Source organism: Rhinopithecus bieti, unplaced genomic scaffold (genome assembly GCF_001698545.2).
Source record: "Rhinopithecus bieti isolate Rb0 unplaced genomic scaffold, ASM169854v2 scaffold_56474, whole genome shotgun sequence".
NCBI classification, from domain to species: Eukaryota; Metazoa; Chordata; class Mammalia; order Primates; family Cercopithecidae; genus Rhinopithecus; species Rhinopithecus bieti.
The window spans coordinates 236,239-263,526 of NW_016822031.1; positions in this window are offsets into that span (position 1 = coordinate 236,239).

Here is a 27,288-nt window from a genome sequence, read left to right on the forward strand (position 1 = left end):
CAGGCGCCCGCCACCACGCCCGGCTAATTTTTTGTATTTTTAGTAGAGACGGGGTTTCACCATGTTAGCCAAGATGGTCTCGATCTTCTGGCCTCGTGATCTGCCCGCCTCGGCCTCCCAAAGTGCTGGGATTACAGGCGTGAGCCACCGTGCCCGGCCCTCATTTGAGAAAATCGATTTTCTAATGATACAGAGTTGGTCCTTGTGTATTTTTTTTTTTTTAATCCTGGTCCTCACTTGCCTCATTTGTAAGTAGTAATTAAGAAAAAATTAAATATTTAAAGTGTCTGGCATAATCCTGGTACTTAGAAAATTTTCAACAAAGATAGGTTTCCTTACCAAAGTTATTACAATTATCTTAATAAAATCTTTTGTAAAGAGAAGTCAGTTTTCTAACTGTTAAATGACATCAATATAAATTCTAAGAGTTGTATGAACTGGGAGTATAGTGAAATAGATGTGTTTATCAATGAAATCAATAGAAATTTGTAGTTTGAATTTAGGAGTAAAACATAGAGTCACAATCAAAATAATGTAATACAGAAAAATAATTACTGAATGTCTACCATATATTCCACCCTCTGTTGATATTAGGAGCGGGAAGGAAAGATTTAATCCTCTTTCAAGATGAGGTTCAAAGCATGATCCCTTCTATAGAATAGACCACAATCTAGTGAAGATAACTTATAGAAAGCCAATAATCGGATTCAGTATGCTGCGTTCTTTAAAAGTAGGTTGTGCATTTAAATATTTGGGGTGCTATAAAATTGATTCAGTTTACGGAGATTGAAGGCCAAGATTACACAGAGGAAAATATGGGAGAGGGGACACTTGCTGTTTTATATAGTGAGTAGAAATTTTAAGGAGAACAGTATTTTTTGCTTAGGAAATAATTAATTTGGTGTGGTTGGAGCACACATCTGGCTTGAACTCTCTAAAAAATAGAATTCAAATATGTATTTGTTAACTTTCTATAACATGTTTAGAACTGTAAGTGTTATTGATTTACAGAGAAGACGTACTTAGCCATTTAGGAGAAATGATGCACTAGAATTTAGAGCTAATTATTTTGAACGATAAATGAGAAACAGATCAAGATGAATTTAAATATCTAACTTGGGTAACTAAGCAGATGGTAGTTAAATCAACAGAATTAGGAAATTACTGAAAAATAGCAGATTTTGGGGTATATGTGGAGCTTGAGCTAATCAGAGAAATAATTTGTAGTGTGATATCAGAAGTCATTTGCCAGTTTAAGCTCCGGTGCTCATAAGAGATTGCAGCTATAGTACAAGTTTTATATGCCATCTGTATCATTTTTTATTTTATTATGATTAGATACATTACATGTTTATTGCAGAAAATATGAAATGTATAAATAGAATATAAAAGTTTCTCCCAATCACATCATCTGTTAATAATTATAGGGGTTAACATTTTGGCAGATATTATTCCAAAATTGAGGTTATAATATTCATTCTCTTTTTTCAATTAACTTTTTATCATAAGCACATTTCCATGTTCCTAGACATTAATTTAAAATTAGTTACATGCTCTGTAGTATTGTCTTGATGAAGCAGGATACTTGAGTATCCCTTTTTTGCGGGCAGGAACTTGAGTACAAGAGCGAAGGAACTAGCCAGCTGCTTCGGTGCTGGTAGGGGCAAACTCCACTCATTCGGACCCGCCGCATTCCACTGCTTGCTGGAGGGAGCAAGCAGGTGAATGAGTGCAGGAGCTGGGGCGAGCCCTTTTGGGCACCAGCAGGAGCAAACTCCATACCGGCCCCGCAGTAGAGTCTAGGGGGATGCCTGCGACCCCTGGAGGCCCAGAAGAAGTGTTACAGTACTCTTTTAGCTCTGCTGTTTGAGGACAGCTTAAGTGTTAACAACTCAGCGGGCCCTCTGCTTTTTCGTATGAGGCAGCCGCCTTCCTCCAGCGAGGGCAAAGGGTCGGTGTGACAGCCTTCTGTATCCGCACTCGTGGCACCCAAGCTTTTGTCCAGCGTCCAGGAGAAATGACGTTACAAAATTAATCGGAGAATGGTAAATGTGGGGGATTTTATTGTGATGGAGGTGGCTCTCAGCAGGAAGGGGAGCTGAAAAGGGGACAGGGTAGGGAGGTATTCTTCCCCTGAAATCCCGCCATCTCTGGTCAGATTATCCTCCAAAGTACCAATGTCAAGCTGTCCCTCTGAAGTCAAGCTGCTTCTCTCTGATGCCCAGCCTTAGTTCATCTGCTTCTCTTCTCTCTGCCAGCCAAGGATGGGGTTTTCACCGGCACAGGATAGGGGGTGGGGCAGGCCTTGGGTGGTTTCAGAAAAGGCAACATTCGAGCAGGAAAACAGGGTTGTAAGTTTTTTGTTTGTTTGTTTTTTTGTTTTGTTTTGTTTTGTTTTGTTTTTGAGACAGAGTCTCGCTCAGTCACCCAGGCTGGAGTGCAGTGGCACGATCTCGGCTCACTGCAAGCTCCGCCTCCAGGTTCACGCCATTCTCCTGCCTCAGCCTCCTGAGTAGCTGGGACTACAGGCGCCCGCCGCCATGCCCGGCTAATTTTTTGTATTTTTAGTAGAGACGGGGTTTCACCATGTTAGCCAGGATGGTCTCGATCTCCTGACCTCGTGATCCACCCGCCTCGGCCTCCCAAAGTGCTGGGATTACAGGCGTGAGCCACCGCCCCGGCCCAGGGATGTAAGTTCTCACTTCGGGCTACGCTATCAGGCTTTTTGACTTGAGGGACCGGGTCTCTTCTGCCCAGAATCTCCCTGCCTCCTGTCCCTATCATTATGTAAACAGATCCAATAAAAATTTATTTAGTTCCATACTCTAAGTATTTTAGGGGTTTCAATTTGTTATAGTAAAATATTGATATGTTTACTATGTTTTCATAAATATGTCGGTACGTCTCTGATCTTTCTTTATTAACTACACTTCTAGAAGTGGCATTAATTTAACAAAATATATGAAAATTCGACCAGGCACGGTGGCTCACGCCTGTAACCCCAGCACTTTGGGAGGCTGAGGAGGGTGGATCATAAGATGAGGAGTTCAAGACCAGCCTGACCAATATGGTGAAACCCCATCTCTACTAAAATACAAAAAAAAAAAAAAAAAAAATCCAAAAATATCCAGATGTGGCCCACACCTGTAGTTCCAGCTACTGAGGAGGCTGAGTCAGGAGAATTGCTTGAACCTGGGAGGCGGAGGTTGAAGTGAACCGAGATTGTGCCACTGCACTCCAGCCAGGGCAACAGAGCAAGACTGCATCTCAAAAATAATAATAATAATAAAATTTTTAAAAAAATATATACACACATGAAAATTTAAGGAGATTGATGGAGAGCTTCAAATTGCTCCCAGAAAAAGTTAGTCCTACTTGGTATTTACTTTCCCACCCATTTCACCAGACTTAATTATAATTGTGAAGTTGAAATTCATGTCTCCTAATTGACTCTGTCTTTAAAAACAATTTCCTTCCTTCCTTCCTTCCTTCCCTCCGTCCCTCCCTCCCTCCTTTCCTCCCTCCTTCCTCCATTTCTCCCTCCCTCTTTTCCTCCTTCCCTTCCTCCCTTCCTCCCTTCCTCCCTTCTTTCCTCCCTTCTTTCCTCCCTTCCTTCTTCCCTTTCTTGTACTGAAAAGAAAATGTATGGCCGTGTAGCAATAACCTCCCTCTTTACAATTATGTTAACTCTAAAAATAGATTTATCTTAGAAACTTGAGAAAATCTCTTTATGCCAAAGAAAATATTAATGTAATTTGGAGCTCTAAACCTAAACTTGGAAATAGTAGTGATTTATTTTGTGTGTCTGAGTCAGTGAGAGAGAGGGAGAAGATATATATGCATATTAAATATATCACTAATAAGATATATTGGTGGTCATTAAAAGAGGACAAACATGTAATATATTATAATAATATTAATCATTTCACTATGCATTAGTTTACTATTCAAAGAAATTTCACACCTTGTTGAGTAGTCAGAAGTTAAAAGGACTAATAAGCCTTTTAATAATTTAAGAATTTTCATGACACCTGAATAAAACAGATAAGAAAACGAGTATGATAAATTTTATATCTGAATTTCAAGAGAGACTTATGAATGTTAGACAAATCAATTACTAACAGAATATTTTGTATGATAAGTGAATTTATTTTCTCATCACATTCAGTTTTATACTGTGTCTGCCTTTAGTAAATTTACTTATTTTTTTAAGTATCTGTGATTGTAATATCTAAATTCCAGGGACACGTGGCTCTTCTGTATTTGCAATGAAAATCTATCTTGAAATACAAGAATGCAAATCTTCTGTTATTAGTGTCCTGAACAACTCAAGCTCCAGAGAAATGCTCATCATTTGTACAAATTAGAGAATTATAATCAGAAATTTAAAAGAGTTATGTACATGACTGCAGAACTAAGATGCCATTTATTCATCTCTCTTGAGACTTGTGACTTATTAGGAAATTGAGAGGTTGTTTTGTGTTTGTTTGTTCAAATTCTAGCTTCACTTTATAATTAGAATTAATATCTTATTTGTTTCCATTTGTTTCCATTCATGCACCAAAGTAAACATGGAACACAAAATGTAAGCCAAAACAGAATTACTTTATCTTTCCATTATCTTTATGTTACTTTTTTAAAAAGTATGATAAAAAGAAACTTAATTGGACCACTGAGTGTGAACTAGAAGATTTTTAAAAATCTAAAAGTTTGATAAAGTTATTACAGAAAGAGTCCTAACCTCCTACAGGTCATTTATTGAGATCTTACTATGTGCCATTTAAGCTAAGCTATATATATATATATATATATATAGTTTGTTACATTATATACATATTTTTAATGTGAGCCCAGTGGGGTAGTTATTTTTATCTAAATTGAGATTGAAAGAGTATACCCAAATTTTCCACAAGTCACATAGTTAATAATACAGTGAATCTGAGATTTGAAACTGAGATTTTCTGACACCAAAACCCATGTAATAAACCTAAAATGAGAGCAGGATTAGCTCATTGGCATCCAAGTGACTGGACTAAGAACAATGTTCATCTCAAATGAAAGCTCTGGGGCTGACCTAGTGTGGTGGTTCATGCCTATAATCCCAGTGTTTTAGGAAGCCAAGGCAGGAGGATCTCTTGAGGCCAGGAGTTTGTGACCAGCCTGGGCAACATAGCAAGACACTATCTCTTCAAAAACTTTTTAAAAAGTTAGCCAAGCATGGTGGCCATTTCACTCTAATGCCTAGGCAATGGAGCAAGACTCTGTTTCTAAAACAACAACAAAAAAGAAAAACTTGGAATGCCAGAAACCCAACCCTGGACCATGTGAAGAAAGAGATGATTGAAGCCAGCAGCTCAGTCCAATTGATCTAATGGCTTTTTTTTTTTTTTTTTTTTTTTTTTTTTTTTTTTTTGAGACGAAGTCTCCGCTCTGTGGCCAGGGCTGGAGTGCAGGGGCACGATCTCAGCTCACTTGCAAGCTCCGCCTGCCGGGTTCACGTCCCATCTCATGGCTCAGCCTCCGGAGTACTGGGACTACAAGCGCCCAGCACACCTCGCCCGGCTAGTTTTTTGTATTTTTTTGTAGAGACGGCGTTTCACCGTGTTAGCAGGATGGTCCTCGATCTCCTGGACCTCGTGACCGCCCGCTCGGCCTCCACAAAGTGCTGGGATTACAGGCTTGAGCCACCGCGCCCGGCCGATCTAATGCTTTCTTATGGAACTTCTTACCCAGTTTTACTTTCTGGTCTACCTTTGACTTTTGCCAACTTTTATCCATTTGACCTGCCCAAAATCCCGACTTTTGCACCTGACTCTTACTTTATTTTGCCCTTGTCAGCTACATTTTGGTGCTCCTTTTGCAGATATATTTCAAATCACCTGAACCATGAGACTGAGTTCTAGTCCTCTGCCCAGGGTTTTGGAAATTTTGCTTATTTTATAATATCTCAATCTTTCATGAAGAATTTCCTTTAAAAATGTGAATTCAGTTTCTATTTCTTTCTCAGGTAGGGTGCCTCTTTCTCTTAGGACTGTTGATTAAAACCTGGATTCCTGGGCTGGGAGTAGCAATAAAGCAACTGAAAAGTCTTATTCTGGACTCTGGTCAACAAAGGAACATATTCTCTCTCTAGGATTATCTCTCAATGTGTTGATCCGCCACAGAATTTTACTTTTGTTTTTTGTTTTTTTCAAAATTCAAACAATTTATTGAAATTAAAATCAGCAAATATCTCCGATGTTGACCCATGGAAGAGAAGTATAATGCAGTGTAAAATCCAAAGACCTAGTTTTAATCTTGCTACAGAGTAATCTTGATCAAGTTATTAACAACTTATGTGAGTTGTTAATGTCATTTGAGAAATGAAGAGACAAGTGATCTCTAAGGTATTTAAATGTCATGTTATACAACAATATGAGTTTAGCTAGCAAAGGGGGAATCTAAAGTTCGGAAGTATAAAGGATTGGGCTGATTAACCAGACCTCTAGTGAAGTAAGTGCATCAAGTTAATATAAAAAATGCTGTATTTATAACTAGCTCAATTTTATTTCATCTATCCATGAAGTTTCAGTTTTATTTTCTACCATGGCTTTTGAAGTTTTAATGACTGAGCATGGAAAATACTAGGAAATGATAGCAAAGTTCTCTTAATGCTCTAGCTAGTGATAGTAGAAAAATCTACTAATAGTGAAAACTCTCGGACTCAACTGTCAAAGCACATTTGATCACATGTGATTCCATTTATGAGTTTCATTTTAAGCAGTTTGCAATGAACTATCGGTTAGGAATATAAATTAGATTGAACAAATTCAAATATATTTCTTGAAATAAAAACTACCATAAAAATAAATGTAAATGACAAACTAAAGTATGTTTGCAATACACATGGCAAATAATTTGTTTATTTAACAAAAGACAAAACAGTGGGCACATATATAAAATGCTAATTCATGAACTATATGGTATGTTCAAATTCACTAGAAATTAAAGAAATGCACATTTAAAAGAAAAGTACATTATATTTTACTTCTCAGTATGGGAGAGTTTTAAAAGCATGGTAATACCAGGTCTTAGCAAGATGTAGTAACATTAGTACAGTACTTTTACATTCTGTTGTTAGGGATGTAAAATGATACCATCTTTTTGGTAGACATTTTGGTAGTATGTATTACTCCATTTGAATGAGCATAGTATCTGAATTAACAATTTTACTTCTGGTAAATTTTATTTTATATGCCTACTTATATAGTTATATAAAAATATTGTCTTATATATATAGATGTATGTTTATATATAATGACATTTATGTATTATATTTTGCTATATTATCCATAATATTGAAAATTTGGGGAAAACAAAGACCTGCAAATAAAGATGATTAATATCCTATGACAGAACAGAATGCTATGCACCTAGAAAAAACTCATGATGTAGTTTTATGTTCATTGATATTGAAAAAATTTTATAAAATATTAAATTAAAAATCAATTTTATTATTAGCACATATATTGCATGTATTTTGTGTTTATATGCATAAAAAAGGATAGAGAACCATAATAAACATAAATGTTTTTGCAGTTATTTCACAGCAGAATTTGGGGGTGATTATTTGCTTTTCCTTCAATGAATACTGTATGTGATATGAATGAAACAAAAAAAGCAACAGAAGCTATTTTCCTTCATACTGCACAGTTGATCCAGTTTGCTGGTTATGCATCTCCCTTCTGTTTGCACTTGAATATTCTACTCCACAAAAGATCAACATTTGACAACTTAGTGATATTTCACTGGTAGTAAAAATGACAACAAAAGCAGAAAGAGGTAAGTACAACTTTCACGTGCATTAATTTAGATAAAAATAAAAGAAAAAATAGGAGTGGAATTTTAGAAAGAAGTTTTGTTGGGGCATCATCTTCAAATTGCCTCTGCTTCTCACCCACTTGCTGAAATATTTTGTGTTATTGAAAAGGATATTTTAATATTTTATTTAAAATAAGAATATTTCAATTACATAAATAATTTTGTAATCATCAGCTTTGAACATTGGAACATATTCAATTGTTTTTAACAAAACATATTCAAAGCAAAGTTAGGTTGTTCTACCTTCTGAAACAGCAAAGTCATTATTGCATTATTATGTGTGTGAATTGTGGGTATCTTTCAATGTGAAGTTTGTTCTTATCACTGGCCCTGAAGTTATTCTAAAGTAAATTATTTCAGAGAGAGAACTTCAAGATAGTAAGGCACAAAAAATGACTCCTTTTTCTGATTTCTTTCCTCAATTACTTACTTCTTCACGTTGAGATATTTAGTTAACTACTTCAACTTCTTCTAGAATATGAGTTTTATGAACACAGAGTAGGTTCTTAAAAATATTTGTTTTGTAGAAGATTTCAGATGTTCCTGATCATCTTTTTGTCAAGATTAAATAAAATATCTGAATGCTTATCATGTAGTAAGTGCTCAATAAATATTAGTTGTTATTATAATTAGCTTAATCGCTGGCAAAATATTGTCTTTAGATATGCAGTTGTCTGTTCAGCAAGTATAGAAATTTGCTTCTTACATTAAAAAATACCATATAATAGATTATTGCCTTTAAAAATGGAAGTTAAACTCAAGATGCACTAAATACACCCTATATTAAAATTTGCCATCACCTCCCATACACAAAACATGGAGTTTTGAACAATGAAATTTAGACTGCTAAAATGTCATCTCACAATACATTCATTGAGTGAACACAACTTTTTCTGTATTTGATTCCTATCTGAAATGTCTCAGGGTGATGGAGATTAAGTCAAGGGTAGAATATAATTCTGTGTGAAATAACTCTTCTCTTGTCTTAGTTATATAGTTATATAGGAGACAGTAGGCATAGTGATGAAGAACACTGACTGGATTCAAATCCTGGGTGTGCAATTACAAACTATATGAACTTAAAGCAACCACTTTGTCTCACCAAGCCTTAGTAAACCATAAAAGCACATATACTTACCTCCCACAGTTGCATTTGGTACGATTGAATTGAATGGAGTATGTAAGCGCTTGGTACAATTCCTAATTCAGAGTTAGCACTCAATAAGCAGCAGCAAGTCTTTCTATTGTTGTCCAGAATTAAAAGGAAGTCTTTGGTAATTCTGGAGTCTAAAACTTTCAAGAAATCCAGATGAAGACTTAGATTGGTATCACTCTGTATCTCTCACTACACATAGCATTCCTCATCGAATCAATACACTTTGCTTTCTCTCATCTGCCTTCTCCTATTTTTTTTTTTTTTTTTTTTTTTTTTTTTTTTTTTGCACCTAGCAGTCATCCTTCCCCTATATAGCTAGAGCCTTTGGGATCAGTCTGTCATCATTCAGTATGGGTCAATCTATGTCAGACGCAAGTGCCTTCCTTATAATCAATGTAACTGACTTGTTTAAAATGAATAGAAAAATACAGTAAGTTTCGCATTAGAAGAACATATCTTAGTTCCATGGTTGACCATTGTATGGCAATAATAACATTATTGTCTTTGAGCTGAAGATTTCATATCTATAAAACTAAGGTTATATCCACCTCAAATACTTTTGAGAGGATTAAATAAAATCCTACGTAAGTATTAAGTAAAAGGCTATGCCTACCACACAGTGGTTACTCAGTGGATGACAGTGGTTGCTTAGCTGTTGATATAAACATTATCACTATCATGATTGCTAGTATCGTTTTTGTAGACTCAGTACTTAACAGAGCCTAGAACAGTGTTTGCATGTGAATGAGTGAATATAACTATAGTCTCACTGCTGAGCAAGTGGTATCATTTTACATCCGTAAGAGAGAGCAGTGTTTTCTGCTGGAAATATGAATGAATATTGGTAGCATCCATAGAACACAATGGCAGCTATTTGTAGCTTCTGATGGTGATGTAACTCAGCTATGTGGCTCAAGGTACTGGTGAGCCCTTAAATGCAGCTGGCTTAGCTCATTTAAATAAAAATGATTAGACAAGAAAAAGTAGAAAACAGATTTATTTATAAACCATCCTACAAAGACGCAAGGTGCTGTTCTGTTTTCGTGACACACCAGCAACTCTTTAAATATTTACTGTCAACCTGGGGAATTCATGTGTAGACGGATGGCATATTTAGGCCTTTAATGTGCCATCTCAGCAGGGCCCGCTTAAGGCTGCCCATCTGGAAGATGAAACTTTACAGCCAATTTAAAAATGTTTTTTCAAGGACAGATAAACTGTTTCTAGCTGATTTCCACCAAGACATATGAAAGCAAACCTGGTGCTTTTTTATTTGGGAATTAACATTTAAACGAGAATTCATACTTCTTTTCTGGAACACCTGTAGAAAACTCCTGCACAGTCAAGACTACTTTAAATTTTGTTCTATAAAACAAGCCATACACCAATGTTGAATCAGTAGAGAGACATATTTTCCTTTTATGGCAGCAAAAGCAGTAAAAAAAATCTAGTTAGAATTTTATTCTCACCTCTTCTCTTCAGACTTAATGGATAGGTATAATGTGTTAAGTCTCTGCCAATTGAATGAAATTCTTCAGAATTCTACCAAATAAATCTCTAAATGTTATGGAGCAATGTTACATTCCTCTTTGAAAGTTTTGCTTTCTTGATTTGTAAAATATCTTTCAAAAGTTATGATACGATTGCTATCTTGAATCTCAAATGCCATAGTACTGGTCAGGATCAGTTCACTGAGTTAGTTGTTCACAAACACTCCTGTGATTTGAAGGATATTTTTCTCTCTTCTCTCCCTCCATCCCACTCATCCTTACTCTTGTCCTTCCTTCCTCCTGCCCTCCCTCCCTCTCTCCCTTTCTTCCTTTCTTTTCTTTCCTTTCTTGGATTCTCGTAAGCTAATAAAGTTGGTGTTCAAGTGTAAACCTATCTAAATATTCAACCTCCTTTCCCTCTCCTGAGAGTTCAAATTATTTTCTTCCAGAAGCTATATTTAGATTATTTCTCCACAAAATGATTTCTAAAACTCTATATATTACTTAATATGAGGTATAAGCAGAATTCTGGGGAATTGGGGTGGGAAGGAATGGAGAGAGCAACAGCAGGAGCAAGAGTCATCAAGAAAGTCAGAGTAGAAGTGTTTAGACCACTGACAAAATCCCAACCACATTCCAGAGCACAATCACCGTATTCATATGAAGTGCCCCCACCATTGTAAGAATCACTGAAAAAAATACTAATGAGCAAAATTAGTTTCTCCAAAATGATTGTCTGTAATATTCATTTTAAAATGGAGCTTAACTTGCTCTGAAGTTATCTGAGAATTAAGAAGCAGCATGTGACACAGCTCTCTTTCTCTCTCCTCTCAGTCCTCTGAATAGCACATTCTTGAAATTAGTACTGAAATAGAGTAGCCAATATAATTGGATAAAATCCAGGGCAGTAACAGCAGATAGCAAGACGTCTCTCTGTAAGTTACCTCTTTTTCAAATGAAGTCCGATATTATTTGACCAAAGAAAACATGATTCTCTTGTTTGTGATGTCTGTTTGCAGGGTTACAGCGTCCCCAATTACTTGGCAGTTAGTACAATTAGCCAAGTTAACTGGGTAAATGGGTCTGCATTCAACTATTACCCAAGGTTTTATGTAGTTTGAAAACATTGACCATCATTAGCAGAATTCTTCCTATCCTCCTGTGCCAGTTCCTCAAATGTACTTATAATTGGAGAACCATATAATTAGGCAATCGTTACCCTTATTGGAGAACAAATTATTTGGAGAGCTATTTTCAAAGAGCTGGCATGACTAGATCCCTTTTTCTCTACATTTCTTGCGTACTATTAAAAAAATGTATTTGCAATGTTTCTCAAGTCCTTTTCTCCCACCATTGTTCTATGTTTTTTATTTTACATTATTATTTGGACATTATTACAAGCCTGTAGAAACTATTTTTTTTTTCTCCATCTTAAAGTTGTGAGCTGACAATTATGAGCTTTGTAGACCAACTCTGCTTTGACCTGGGATCCTAGCACATGGAGTGAGTTCATTCATTTTCTACAGGACAGTTCCTTGAGATTTGTGGATCTTTCTAAGTAGATCAAATTTACATAAGTAAGGAACAAACTTCTATCACATTTAAGCCATTCTCCTATTAGGTGTTTCTCTTTATGCAGCTGATCTTAATTCTAACTGGTTCAGCTAGTCATCAGGGATAGACACAAACAGACACTACCTTCCTGGGGAAGGAACACTTGATTTAAGTCTTGAACTAGATCTTTAGCCAGATGGAGCTTGGGTTAGCAGAGGTGAGGTTGCTGTGACTTAGAAGACTGGAGAATTAAGAGGCATTTTGGGTAGAATAAATACTGTGTTCAGATGTACTACAAGTACACTCAGATTTAAACCATTAAAGCTTATGAAGGAGGTATCCTAATATGAATCACGGTAGTCATCTCTAGTTTCCCCTTATCCCCCATCTTGCAGCAGGCTGACCTCCATGAACTGGATCAACAAGCTCCTCTGCCTCTTGTCCTTCTGGCTGGGTTCAGTCTATAGGAAGGACCAGCAGAATATCAGAGTGAAGAAAGAGAGGGAGGTTAGGAAAAGTATTCCCTCAGCTTCTTCCCTGAAGAGCCAGTCAGGACTGGCTGCATACTGTAACCATAACAAGTCCTTTGCCTGATGCAATTAGTCAATATATTGAGACACTGGGGGTTGCAGCAGAGAAAGAGTTTAATAATCAATCATCATGCAGTCAATTGAAGAGACCAGAAGAAACCTCCAATCTGCCTCCTTGAGAGGTTTGTGGTTAGGGCTTTTAAAGAGTCTGGGCAGGTGATGGGTATTGTGGTGATCACTGATTGGTTGAGAAGTGAGGGGTGAAATTGTGGAACAGGAAGACGAAACTGCATTCCTGTGCTGAGTCAGTTCTTTGGTGGGGGTCTTCAGACAGCCTAGTGTCAGCCATTCTGCGAATTCGGGATCTGAAAAACACTTTAAGCAATTCTTGGGTTAAAAGGTCCAGTGCCAGAGATTCTATCTATAGGAACAGTTAGGGATTAGGTGGTCAGCATGCTACATGACTCTCAGTTACTCAGCAGTTTCAGGGGGGCGGGTCAAAGCACACCCTGGTCAGTTTCTAACTATAATTATGCCTAAAGCCTGTTGCAATTCTTGTTATCCCTATGAGAATCCCTCTACCAATGGTCATGGCTCCTGACAGGTGACCTTCTCTCTGGGTTCCAGTGACTTCTCTGTCCCTTTGTCCCTTTAGACCTTGGGGTGGCAATATCATCCTGCTGTTACTAGCTGTTCAAGAAAAAAAAAAAAAAAAACTATTTTTTTCTCGATACATTCAACATGGAACACTTTTGACACAAGATGTGTGGGTTTCCCATAAAAAGTAATTCTGACATTAACACCCGGTAGTTAGCACAGACCCCATAGGTTAAGGATTCAGACCCACATGGCTGCCCACCCGTCCCCCTCCCCCGCTTCAGATGCCAACTTCAAGTGGTAGATCGCCAGGTTGCCCAATATTTTGTTCAACTTGGCTACAAATTGAAGGTTCCCATGACCCCCTGCTCACTTTCCATCATTTGCTAAAGCAGCTCACAATTCAGGAAAACAGTTTACTTGCAAGATTACTAGTTTATTACAAAAGATACCTTAAAGGATACAAATGAACAGCCAGGTAAGAAGATAAAAATAATACTAGTGGGAGTTTAGAAAGGTCCCAAGCATGCTCTTGTGACTTCTCTTGCTGATACTTTTATAAATGTCCCCTTTATTAACCTTTATTAACTGCTCCTCAAATGAACCCTATTTTGATAGCTTTTTGTTTCCTAATGGACCCTGACCTATCAGAGTTTGGATCGTTTTATTTTGCTAATTTATAGCACCTATTAAAAACAGTAGGAGTAAGTACCCAGTAAAAGTACTTATGCTTCAAAATACCTGGATGAATTTTGTGAACACCACAAGAACTCTTTTTTTTTTTTTTTTTTTTGAGATGGAATCTTGCTCTACAGCCCAGGCTGGAGCGCAGTGGTGTGATCTCGGCTTACCGCAATCTCTGCCTCCAGGTTCCTGGTTAAGCAATTCTCCTGGCTCAGCCTCCCAAGTAGCTGGGATTACAGGCACACACCACCGTGTCCAGCTAATTTTTGTAGTTTTAGTAGGGACGGGGTTTCACCATGTTGGCCAGGCTGGTCTTGAACTCCTGACATCATGATCCGCCGGTCTCAGCCTACCAAAGTGCTGGGATTACAGGTGTAAGCCACTGCGCCCAGTCAGAAAGAACTTTTTGAGAATTATTGAAATCACTCTCTGAGTTAAGGAAGCTGTAAGAAACCGTTTCTTCCAAGTTCTGCTTCTCCTGGTGCACTCCAGTGTGCAAATGCATGCTGTCTGTGATGGAGCCTCATTTTATCCTGTTAGAAGACTTACTGTTGAGTCCCTGTTATTATTCAGTTTGTTTCAAGAACTAAGTCTTAACCAAATGGTTTCTACAAAGGCTTTGCTTTCTTCCTTTATCCTCCCCCAACCCATCTGCTCTGAAATTGCTTGCTGAATAAAAACTTTACTCATTAACTCTTGAAATGGCTTTTCTTCTCTTTGCTCAGAACAGTAGCTGCATTTTTGTTTTCATCCTCTCCTATGTTGCTAAAGAGAAGGATTTCTCCTTTTATTTTAGGAAGAATCATTACATTCTTGTAATCAGAGTTGAAAACAGATTTTTCTATTGTTCAGTGACTCCACAAATCCCACGAATATCACTTGAAGGCTACATCCACTGATAGGAGCAGCAGAGGTAGCATAGGGTTACGTCACATACAATAGACAGTGGCACTGAAGCAGAAGAGAGGATATCAGTGTCAAAGAAATATACTGATGGCGTTTAGCTAAAGATTCAAATGGGTTTGAGGAATCATAGAAGATTAAGAGGGAGAGGTAGGAAGGTGATTTTACGCACATTCCTGACTTACACATTCTTCACTGACTGAAATCCAACAGCAGTGACCTAACTCAGAAGACTCTTCTATATGGACAGCAACAGTATCAAACATTTACAGGGCACCCACATACAACAAAATACCAAAACAAAAAGGATAAACAAGAATCTGATTAGTGATATACTGAAAATTATAGGGGAAGACATGGGATGATCTTTTTTCTCCCCCTTATAAAACGTTATGACAAACATCCCTATAACGTAAAATGGGCTAACAAGGGAAAAGTAGACCAAATTCATTACTATTACATGCACAAGTGTTGATGGAAGCCAGACAAAATATGAACTTGAAGAGGAGACAGATGATTGGGCTTAAATATTCTCTTCATGGAAGAGAGATGTATAAACCTGGGAAGTGGGTGACAAACCTTATGGGAAGGTGAGGGACAGTGCTGCATAGGAGCAAAGGTACTCTTAATATGTAGACAGAGTTCCCCAGGTAAACTTTTGGAGCTGCCCTTAGAAGAACAGATAAAAAGTCTCTGGGGTGTGGTTTTTACTCACAATCTCTTCTCTGGTGGTTGCTCTTTTCTGGTTAGCTGATCAGATCCCTAGGGAAGAAGTCTCAAGACAACTGCATTTCTTTTGGAAAGAAGCTTTCTTGGTCAGAGAAGTAGATTCCAGAAAGTCCTTCCTTGTGCTTGGGGAGAAGGGAAGAGACGAGACAAGGTTAGAAGGACCTTGATTCTGTGGCAGCTTCCAAGGCCTTTCAGCCTGTCAAACTGCCAGTCTTTGGGGAATAGAGTTCTGAGCCCCAACAGAACCTACTGTGTGCCAGAAAGGATGAAGAAATATATTTCCTTGGCTTGTTCTGATATTGTGTAGTTTCTCTTTTAATCCTTAAAACCACTTGAAAACTTATTTTTTATGTCTATCAATAAATATTGATGTTATTTCTTCATAAATAATTGTTTTATTTATGAATAAATAAGTATAATTTATTTGTTGTTTCAAATTGTTTTGATGAAATGTGATTTCTTTTGAAAAAAAAAAATCAGTACTCATAGGTTTATTTTCCATTCTGCTATTCTCATTTTGTTAGCCAGCTCTTATCACAGACTCAAAATGGGTATAGCAGTACATGCATAAACAGCAATGTCCAGAGGTGGAAAAAGAGGGAAAATAAAAGAAATCCTTGTGTATCATTTAAGATCTAAAAAACCTTTTTCTGAATCCTCAGCCATCTCCTTATGTTTCATTGGAGAATTAGGTCTCCAATGGCCTGAATTAGGTCACATGCTACTTCTTAACCCATTCTGATCAGTAGGCAATGGAATTACCGACATTGGCTTAGTCAAGCCATAATTATCTAATAAACATAATGGGTTATCAAGATTTCTGCCCTGTAGCAAAGGCCAGCCTTTCTCAAAGCATACCTTCAGGGAAAGGAATACTAACACCTAAAGACAGAAGAGTTTCATTAGTAAGAAAAGGGAAATAGCCTTTAAGCAGACAATCACCGATGTCTATAAGAGTGACTGAAAAATCAACAAGACTATGTAAATGCAAAGGACTATAACGGAGAGAAGAAAAAACTATAATGGAAGGATTTTAAGTAATAACTGTGTTACAGGAAAGGAGCCTCAATCCAGACTCCAAGAAAGGGTTCTTGGATCTTGAGCAAGAAAGAATCCATGGTGAGTCTGTAGTGCAAAGTAAAAGCAAGTTTATTAAGAGAGTAAAGTATTGAAAGAACAGCTACTCCATAGACAAGAGTAGGATGTTCCCAAAAGTAAGAGGAGGAACACGTCCACCATGGGCACAATGCTTGTTTATATGGGGAGATGTGCTCTGCTACAAGGGTTTGTGATAAAGGATTAATTTTCTTAATCACTATATTTTCAAGAATCGATATTAATATCTTTAAAGCAAAATAAGAATGCCTTTGTTCTTCAGATATGGAGATATCTGGACACTCCCCAGTCTGGATCTGTTTAGTAAACATTATTAATTTGTTCCCTTAACTGTAAATGTCTAGAGGCTAGGAATGCCTAATTTTCTGGGAATGCAGCCCAGCAGGTCTCAGCCTCATTTTTCTAGCCCTCATTCAAAATGGAGTCACTCTGGTTTGAACGCCTCTGACAATTGGGTAGAGGATTTTTTTTTTTTTTTCCTGGAGAATGACTTTGCTCATTCCCTGGAGAAAGTCTTTGTATAAGCAGCATTTTATCTTTTTTGGAAAAGGAAGGAAGGAAGGAAGGAAGGAAGGAAGGAAGGAAGGAAGGAAGGAAGGAAGGGAGGAAAAGGGAAAAGATGGTGGCTAGAGAATATTTATGTCCTACATCAAGGAAGAATTGAATTTATTGAATTTAGTTTTATTTAATTTCTTGTTCTGAAAGATAATCTGCAACTCATCCAACCATGGGTCAAAGTATAATCCAATTTTCCCACTGAGCTGATTGACAAATTCTTATCTTAACAAGATTAAGACTTTAAAGCAGGAACTTCTCTGATGTTTCAAAAAGCAATAGCTTTTTACTGATTTTCTTGCACATTTGACCGCTGCTTGTCTTGTTAAGTTGCCATTTGTTCTTTAAAAATCTTTATCGTCTTTATATTCTCAGTCTTTTTTCTTTAGCAGTGGCAATAGTGCTTTCCATTTGCCCTTTAGCTGACTGAAAGGTGAGGGCAGCTGTCTAAAACATCTGAAACACCTCTAAGACACTGTAAATATTATAGGAAAATGTGTAGCATAGGGCTGTCCTAGCAGCAGAACCATGAATCCTAAGTCCAAATTCAAGAATATAGGATAGTATACTGTAAGCAGAGAAGGATTTTAGATGTGACTATAGTATGCTATAAGAAGATCCTATTTGTGAGCATGAACTTCTACCTTTATCCAAAAAAGTAAATGTCTAATAAAAACTGTTTTCCTTCATTTATCTTTTAGTGAGTAGCCTGTGGGGGGGTTGACCTTCTCAAAGGCCTTCCCAAGAGCCTTTTTGGTATGTGTGAATATCAGTCAATTTATAGATCCATCTCCAAATAAGGGAGCCTGGGTTCTCTGGAGAGTTGGCCCAGTTCTGAAAGGAAAGCTTAAAGTAGCCTGTCTGCTTATGAGTAGAGGTTATCTAATATTAGCTTCTGTGTGATGGAAAACAAACTGCTTTAACTATTAATCACTGCATAACAGACTGACCTCATGATGCAGAAAAGATTTTAAATTAGTAATAGCTTTATTTGGGGAAAATACTCAAATGCATTTCATGCAGATTAATCAGGTTTTCAATTCTTCTGATTCAATTATTCTTTTCAATTCTTCCAGAAAAAAAAAAAAATCTGATTTTCAAAGTTTCTAATTTAATTATCAGCTTCAGAAAATGTAAATGATCACATGCATTGTAATCATTTTAATGCCAGCAGTGGTAAAACTATGAGTGTTGCTCAAAATATAAGGAAATGTCTCTAATCAGACATAACTGTAGTATATATAATATACTATCAGTATAGGAAGACCCTATATGTGAATATAATATAATCCTTCAAACCAGATATAAACATCCTGCCTAAGACAAAGTAAGTTTTTGAAAAAACAGGGCCTGAAAAAGATGTTCTGGTCTGCTAATTGGCACCTGAAGGAAAACAGTAATTTTATTAAATATGTACAATAAGTCAGATTGCCTAGGTTAAAATCCCAGTTCTGTAATTTTTTGGCCATGCGATTTTAAAAGGTTCTTCAAAGTCTGTGTTTTAGTATCTTCATTTGTAAAACGATAATAATAATAATGACAGAATTGGTTTATTGTGACCATTAAATTAAGTAGCATAAATAAAGTACTTTGGGGAGCACATGACTCAGTGTTAGAAATTATTAGTATGATATCACTATCTCTTTTAAGTTGAAGAACTTTCTTCAATATAATTTTATCATTTTAATAGGATTAGAGGCAACCTGATTCAGAAATTTCTTTACATTCCTTGCTTGGTATAGCCAAACATTCATTGCTTTACAGGAACTAGAAAGCAGTGAATTAGTGCATTCTATCAGTAAGTTTTATTAAGGTCCTGGTAGGAGGCAGACCCTATCCTAGACATTAAGCAGAAATGATGAAAGACACACAAAAAAACCAAAGATGCACTTTGTGTGCAAAGAATTTACAGTTTGATCAATGTAATCAACACACAAGAAAATAATCAACAATAAACTAGAATTAGAAATTAGGCACATATTATGCATATCCCTAATATTGCATCACCTCCATGATGTAATAATGATTAGTTGATAACTCTCTCCCTGTGAGAGTAGAAGTTTTTTGAAAGCAGCTATGATCCTGCTCGTCAGAGGTCTAGTTATGGTACCATGCACTCTGTAAGTGTGAATATTTGAGAATAAAGAAACTGCAGCAGTCAGGGGAGTGATCACAGTTACATGAATGGAAAGAAACTGGAATGAAAGAAAAAGGAATTGAGGCTACTGAGATAATTGGCTCTCCCACTAATTACCTATGGATTTGAACCTGTGAAATGAAAAGATTAATCTAGAATCTAGATTAGTATTATTCCAAGTTTTTTTTTTTTTTTCATTTTAAATAGGGCAAAAACATTCTTCAAAGGAAATCTTTTGAGTAAAAGCCAACAAGAATGGAGGACCACAAACAGCCTTGGGATTGCAGAGACGATCACCTGGATGAATCAATGTTTTAAGCTGAGTCCTGACAGACAAATGGGAGTTACCCGGGAAAAGAATGTGAACATAAGAGAAGATTGTTCCAGAAGCTAGGAAGAGCATGGCATTAAAATCCATTAATTTTGGTTGAATTCAAGAGTGCAAAGAGGAAATGGAAAGAAATTGGGTTTAAAAAATAAGCAAAGGCCAGATCAAAAAGGTCCATAGAAACTATGTTAAGAAGTTTTGGACTTTATCCTTATGGCAGTGGGTAACTATTAAAGAGTTTTAAAGAAGAGAGCAATCTCAAATTTGTTCTTCAGAAAAATCATTCTGGCTCCAATGCTGAGAAGGAATGTAAGAGGAGCAGCGTTAAGGCAAAGACGTCATTTAGGAAATTGTTGCAGTAATTTTCGGAAGAGAAGTCAGAAGTTTAAGCCAAAAAGGTGACATGAAATCCCTATTCCCTGATTCACTCGCCTCTTTTCCACTTCATTTTAGTGCTGATACCACAGTCCTGGCTAAATCAAACTCTTTTCTAACTCCATTCCTGTACTTAAGAAATTAGATGTAGCTGGGAAAAAACAAACAAATAAGCTGATAGATCTTATTTTAATTCATGAAAATAGCTACCTATAGGCCCTTAAAATGCTGCTCAATAATCATATTCTACATCCCCTGTGTCCATTCAGTCTTCCATTGTCCTAAAAAATATATATACATTTTATGATTTCTCTTCTCTCTGAAAATCCCCAATACCTCTTTCTCCATTCTCACTCTCAGCTTATGACCTTCCTTCTTACTTCACGAAGAAACTTGGAGCAACCATAGGCGCCTTCCCCAGAATCCCACTATGACATCTAGCCGCCAACCTATCAGGACCTGCCACCCTCCCTTCTATACAGCTACTTCAAGTGACCTGTCCATGCTTCTATCCAAAGCCCATCCCTCTACTGCATCCCATCTCCTCTCACCTCCTTTGAGGTGTCACTTTAGTAGCTCTCCCCTCTCTCCTTCATCAGTAACTTTTTAGTCGTTACCGAATATTCTTACCATCACTGAAATATAATGTTATTTCTCCCATCTTAGAGAAAACTTTTCATTACTCCATCCATTTCACCAGCTCCCGTTTCTTTGCCCCTTTTTGCAATAAACCTCTTGAAAGCTCTATCTATTTTTCCAATTTCTCTCCTCTCTTTTCTATAAACCCATGGCAATCAGACTTTTGCTCCCACCACATCACGGAAATCATTGTTACCAAAGTCATCAAGGATCTTGTTACTTCTTAGATGTAGGTCCTGCTTTTGCTTAATGTATCAGTAGTATTTCAGTCAGTTAGTCATTCTGTCCTCCTATAAGTGATTGACTTGGCTCTGAGGATAACATATTCTCTTGGTTTCTGTTGTTGTTGTTGTTGGAGACAGAGTTTCTCTCTATCGCCGAGGCTAGAGTGTAGTGGCGCAATCTCAGCGCACTGCAAACTCCGCCCCCACGGGTTCACGCCATTCTCCTGCCTCAGCCTCCCGAGTAGCTGGGACTACAGGCGCCTGCCACCACGCCAGGCTAATTTTTTTGTGTTTTTAATAGAGACGGGTTTTCACCGTGTTAGCCAGGATGGTCTCAATCAACCGACCTTGTGATCCACCCACCTCGGCCTCCCAAAGCGCTGGGATTACAGATGTGATATTCTCTTGGTTATTTATCCTATCTCATTGATTACTCTTTCTTGGTTTCCACTTGTGGTTTTTCTTCTCTCAACCTTTTAATATTAAAGTGTTATAATTCTCAAAATCTGGGCCTTCTTTCTTCTCTATCTACTGTGAAAGTTGTCAGAATCAAAATGGAATCACTTACATTAAAAGCTCTGAAAAATGAAGCTGGGGAAAACCATGAAGAGAGGCTTCTCATGCATGAATGTCTGATAACAAGAACTATCACAAAAGACTTAAAAATCACAACCTTGCATAAAGGCCATCTCAACCTCACACAAAAAGTATTTCTGCAAGAATATCTGCCCAGCAGCTGCCTGTCCAGTCTCCGACTGGCACAACCCTTATTATCGATCCTTGTAGTCCAGGATAGTTATCTCAAAACAATTATGCAATCTTCCTTATTTTTTTTTAAACTTTGTCTTTATCACCCAGAATACCCACATAATTTACTATGGCACACACATTCCCATTTTGATGCTCCTACCCAAATAAATATTATTTTCTTTTAAAGAGCTTCTTTTTGTCTGTTATTTGGTTTGACACTATACTTCCTGGTAATTGTATCCAAACCTCTAAGTTTAAGTACCCTGTATATGCTATTCAGCCCAGTCCTCTATTAAGAATATCATAGCTAAAACCAGAGTATCTCATCAAATGGTCACAGTAATTGATTTAGGGGTAAGTATATAGTGTAAGCTAGTTCAATAACAATGAGCCTTAATACATACTCTGGGAATTCTAGTGCATAGATTCACATGTTCTTCACTGGACATAACGATTTGGAGCTTGAAACTGCTGTAGTCAATATATGCCAGAGGCCCACCGTATGCCTGTTTTTGGAGCCAAAATAGGAAGGAACCAGATTCTAGAAGTGGATTCTGATGACCTTGTTTGAGTCCTGAGTGAAGCCACACCTTAAACCAGATCAATTCTTGGAATATTCAGTTCCATGAGGGTAAAATTATTGTTTTTAGTTGAGATTTCTGTTGCTCACAACACATACATCCTATCTGATATACATCTATATGAGTTAGATATTTTTACCTCTAATTCATATTAGGTTTGTGCAAAGGTAATTGTGGTCTTTGCATTACTATTAATGCAATAGGAAAACCATACTAATGGTTTAATACAAGAGAAAAATCATGCTAAGATGCCTATGTAATTTTCCCAAAGTCATTCATCTAGTATATCCTGGCATCAGGATGATCCAATAGTCAGATTTTAGACTCTACATTCATAGCTACAACTCCTTCTGAGTGGGAGTTTGGAGATACTGGAATGGACAACATTCTGTATGTGTCCCTTTGAAGTGTATGTGTGTGTGCGTGTGTGTGTGTGTGTGTATACTCTCACTCTAACTACTAAATTAGAACATTAAACAGGTAGTCATATTTCCTAAAAAAAAATATCAAAGAGTTGATTCTCATTTATTATTTAGCCACACTCCTGGGAATATCCTGAGGATCAACTTTATTCTTTGGTCTGTGTCCTCAACTTTAATTCCATTCTTCATAGAACAATGAACATAGTACTCTCACCTATGGATTTTGTGTTCTTATACTTTCAGGTCTGCATCCAGTAACCGAGAATCTGGTTTTGTAATGTCTAAATTTTATAAGACAGATTTATTTTCCTACCACTAAAATGTTAGTGTAAGTGAGCAGGTCAGTGAAATGCACACAGAATGAGTAATCTGGGAGGCTCGGGTTCAAACACTGATTCTTGTGACATTGGGCAAGTTTTTTAGTTCACTGGAGCCCTTTTCTCCTTCATAAAGAGTGAAACACAAAGGTCTACCTTCCAGGACTGTGGTTATGATTAAATGAGACAACAAATGCCTGACATATAATGGACCTTGAACAAATCATAGTGTCTTTTTCTTCTTTAATTTTCAAAATTCTATTGCAATATAAATCTCTGTATTAGTAAAGAAGATCCCCAAGTGTCATTTCAAAGCATATTTGTTTCAATAAGTGTCTATCTTAACAACTATGGTATGCTGCATCACAAGATGTACCCTCCTCCCCTCACCCCTTTTTAATAAGACATTAGCCCTGCTGACAGGAAGCATTGGAGTGTGCCAATGCAGAGCCATGGGAATGGCTCAATAATGTCCTGGGGAGAGGGAGAAGTCAGTCTGGCATTCAAAATTGTCCCAGACGTGACACAAGGATGAATTAGCAATACTGCCCCCACTGACATTATATGGATGTGTCTGTAGCTGAAAAAAGTCCGCTCCAAACTTCCCACTACAGAGAATTCAATTTGACATTGTTTAGCATCCTACAGAGTGAATGGGGAACTGATTGTATTTGCTGTCTTATCTCAGAATGGAAGTATTTTCCTTTAAGAATTCTCAGAAGGGAGTGATTCTTTGATAATTGAACTCCCTGTGGTTTTGGTCAAGTGGAAACAGTGCACAGAGGCTTCAAAGAAATAAAAGCTGTGAGCACAGAGCAGAAGCTTTTCTGGCGGTGATGAGAAGAGCCATCTCTTTGACCCTTTAAGTAATGAAAGCCAATCATTTAGAAAAAGCCCATACTGAAGTCCCCAAAGAGAGCCAAGAAAGGAGTGAGCAGAGCCTCATGTGGGAGAACTTGCTCTACACTTGAGGGCCCTCCCAAAATGGTTTCTACCCTTTTCAGTGTGATGATTTTGTTCACAAGAAATATTATGTAAATTCGAAGTCAGAAGAAATGAAGTTAAGTCATATAAAAAAAATTGTTCAGCCTGAAAGGATTGCTTCAACTCAGCAAAAGGGTACATGGATAATTAGGTAGCAGCAGACGTTGCCTACAGGAGGACTGATCTTTAGTGAAGACAAAATACGGTTCCACTGCAGAAATTCCTACAAAAATCAAAACACAGGCAAACAGACCTGTGGGGGTAGTTGTGCTTATCTTTAGTTTTGTTATAGCTGTGTCTACTTCTCTTTATCACAAGATTAACCTGCATAGTTCTTAGAACAAAAACTAATAGTATCTACCAAGTGCTGGAATGGAACCAGAGTCACAAGTAAAACTAATATTTTTCTTCTGCTGAATCAGGGTGAGAAAATCTGACATAAATCTCATTGGCTTTGTCTACCTGGTATTATAAATATATTTCATGAGGTTGCCACAATTAGGTTTTTCACAAAGATTAGCCATTTATCCATAATGCCAAAACATTAATCTTTTCCTCATTCTGAAATTATTGGTGATAGTTTATCAGAAAGATATAGTTTTACTTCTAGGGATATACTCACATTTTCTTCACTTTTACATTCTTTTTATTTCAAAAAGAAATGAGAAGTGGTCCATTGCTACCATATAACATAATATGTTATGCTTTAATAACCCTTTGAAATGTCATGATCCCCACAGCTGTAGTAGTTTGGCATCCCTGAAGGCGTGGTAAGAGCCTATACTGCTTGAAGAGCAGTGAACTGTATTTTAGTCCGATTTTCTGAAAGTAGATGAAATATTTAGCAACTGATCTGAAAAGAGCTGCTGTTTCTAATAACTACAGCTCCCAGGAGGGAGTCAAGTCATGCTCTGGGCTCTATTGCTAAGGAATTTCATGACGGTCAGAGCTATATCAATCAACCAACCTGAAAATAGCTATTGAATGGTACATCATCATCATAATCAACAGATATTTTTATTTGCCTCACTAGGAACAGAGTTTTTAGGTAACAGGGCAACAAAATGGCTCAAGAACCTAATATCTAGTTTCAAAAATCTTCATTTCTACTCATTTCAGTGGTAACTTCTATGCCAGAAAAGTGTACTTTTTTTTTTTCAGGCAGCCATCATTAAATTTATGGAAAATTAAATGAGAAAAAATATATACTTTATAAGTGCTTTTTCAGGAATACTATATATCAATTCTATGAAGGTAAGCAACAAGGCCTGTGACTTTCATCATTTCAACACCATTAAATTAGGAATAAAGTGAATAACCAGCATTAATTTGCATTTATTGTATTTCTATTACCACAGTACATTTACTGGCAACTAATTAATCATTGTTTACATTTTAAGGTAAATATATGACTCTCACAACAATTTGAACTATGTGAAGAAAAGAATAGATATTAAAAATTGCACTAGGACTAGAAATAGAGATATTTAATCACCCACTTAACATATGACTGGAATAAGAGGCAGGGTGAACAGTTGTACTATTCTTTGTAATGCAAACGCCAATTCAAAAGCTAATTTTGCCTTTCATCTTGGAGAAGACAGCATTATTCCCTTCACGTGCACAAGCATACACTAAGCATCCAAATCAGCATGGGCCCCATCATATTACACAGAGCACAATTTGCAGCAGCTAATAAGAAAAACCTGCAGCCAAACTCCTGGCTACCAGACCAGAAAACACGAGTCACATGCTTCTTTAAGCAGCTCCAATCTAGTAATTATTCAACCTTTGCTAGTTGAACCAGAGCAACAAAGGTATTTCTTGAACTTAAAAAGTAAGACTGAATTTTGTTTTATTCATTAGTATTCCCAAGTGCTTCAAGATGATACTTAAATAGAAATGACAACAGCTAACCTTTACTGAGCATTTACTGTGTGGGAGATACCCAGAGAAGCCCTTTACATATATGGTCTTGTTTAATCTTTACCACAAACCTATGAGATAGATAACCTTATTAAGCAAAACAAGCTTAGATCATTTTCATGAGGTCACATATCTAATAAGAGATGAAGCTGTAAATTCAGGCAATGGCCAACCTTTTAAACTCTGCCTCATAAAGCTACTCAGATGAGTAGGCAATAAGTAAGTTCCAAGTAGAAAAAGTAATTCTGCTTTATGTAAGAATTCTGCTACCATACCTGAAGCTTCCTGCATTTAGATTCACTCCAATATTGTCTTTGCTAAAATTCAAACAGGTACCTGGAATGGATAAGCACATTCACCAATTTGTACCAATGAGCCTAATTCTCAGAGTCCAATCCACTGAAAACAGGCAAGTATCTTAAATAAGAAAGAACATAGACAGGCAGTGTCCTGAGAATGTTGGCCCCTGAACAGGGACAGTCAGAAAAGAGAGATCCTTGGGCTTAGGGACAGCCTGAAACCACTGGACTTGAAGCAAAAGCAGAGGATATGGCTAGAGGAGATGAGAAATGGAAAGAAAGCTGCAGGTGGAATACTGCAGGAAGACAGATTAAAACCAACCTCCGGGTTTTCCTTAGAATAAACATTCTTCATGGGTCAGTTAAAGGCATAGCATTGCCACCTGGTATCCCATTCATGGGCAAGTCAACACAAGACTTTTGTAAGAATTCAGCAATCTCACCACTGGGCATTTATCCAAAATAAAGGAAATCATTATATTACAGAGACATCTGCACCCCTATGTTTATTGCAGCACTATTCACAATAGCCAAGATACGGATTCAACCTAGGTGCCCAACAACAGATGAATGAAAAAGAAAATGTGGTATACATACACAATGAAATACTAGACATAAAAAAGAATGAAATCCTGTCATATGCAGCAACATAGATGGAACTGGAGGACATCATGTTAAGTGAGATAAACCAGGGACAGAAAGTTAAACACTGCCAGTTCTCATTCATATATGGAAGCTAAGAAAAGTTGATCTCATAGAAGTAAAAATTAGAACAGAGGATACTAGAGACTGGGAAGAGTCGAGGGAAGGGGAAGACAGGGAAGATTTGGTAAAGGGTACAAAATTATAGCTAGATAGGAGAAGTAATTCTAGTTTTCTGTAGCACTACAGGATGACTATAGTTAACAATAATATATAGTTTCAAATACCTAGAAGGAGAATACTGAATGTTTCTAACACAAAGAAATGTAAAATGTTTGAGATTATGGATATGCTAATTATGCTTATCTGATCACTATATATGTATCACAACATCCCTATGTACCCCATAAATACTTACAATTATTATTTGTCAATTAAAAAATTAAAGTAAATACTACAATGGAGAAAAGACATATAGAGAATTCTACTC